Source organism: Elephas maximus, chromosome 3, assembly GCF_024166365.1.
Source record: "Elephas maximus indicus isolate mEleMax1 chromosome 3, mEleMax1 primary haplotype, whole genome shotgun sequence".
Classification (NCBI taxonomy): Eukaryota; Metazoa; Chordata; class Mammalia; order Proboscidea; family Elephantidae; genus Elephas; species Elephas maximus.
The window spans coordinates 155945804-155946727 of record NC_064821.1 but is presented as its reverse complement, the minus strand read 5'-3'; the positions used below and the strand labels follow the sequence as shown (position 1 = coordinate 155946727).

Sequence of the window (924 nt, the reverse complement as noted above, 5' to 3'; positions counted from 1 at the left end):
CTATACTGGTTTTGCAGCTCCATATGGAATTAAAGTAACAGCTGTACATTACCCTACTGTTAGTGAACAACCAGCTTTATTCAAGTTAAGCTGGTATGAACCTTACTCTGACGCTCTGCCCATCCTAATTCCTTACCAGTACCTCCTACGGTTGCCCATGACAATAATGCACTTCACACTTCACTTGATTAGTTAGTTTCTCAACGTCCACGGAAAGTCCCAGAGCGCAAAGAGGGGGCTGGGGTGGGCGGTTGGGGCGTGGACCCCGGGAAGGGAGGCTGAGGCAGATCTCCGAGGCTTCAGAACGCCGAGCCCTGCAGGGCGGTGGCTTGTGGTGCGTCCTCCCTTGCTGGTGGTGAACAGCCACTGTGCGTTTCCCACTGTGAGAGCGTGCGGGTATCGGAGTCCCCCAGCTCACTCGGGCTCGATGTCAACGCCCAAATATGTCCAAAGGCAGGACTCTCGGGCTAAGTGTCTCTTATACTACCAGTCTCTGGAGCGCGCGTGGTTGAACAGGCCAGAACAATATTAAGATATCCTCAGCCTGAGCTTAAAGGACAATTCCTGACATCAGATAGTAAATTTAGAAAAAGAGGGCTCTGTGTGTCTGTGGTGCAATTGGTCAGCACATTTGGCTGTTAACCAAAAATTGGTGGTTGGAACCCACCCAGGGACGTTATGCTTTACTTTAAGCTCTTTGTAGTTGCTTAATAGCAGCTTCACAGCAACACACAAGCCCCCACAGTACGACAAAGTGACAGACTTTTGTGTTGCTGTGATGCTGGAAGTTACACCACCAGTATTCTGGTACCAGCAGGGTCACCCATGGAGGACAGGTTTCAGCTGAGCTTCCAGACTAAGACAGACTAGGAAGAAGGACCCGGCAGTCTACTTCTGAAAAGCATTAGCCAGTGAAAACCTTAT

General features: G+C 50.1%; 1 non-coding gene across 1 annotated transcript; it reads left to right on the top strand.

Moving 5' to 3' along the window:
- Positions 1-603: 603 nt before the first annotated feature.
- TRNAN-GUU (transfer RNA asparagine (anticodon GUU)) lies at positions 604-676 on the top strand. Its single transcript has one exon. It is a non-coding gene; the product is annotated as a tRNA-Asn (tRNA).
- Positions 677-924: the final 248 nt, after the last annotated feature.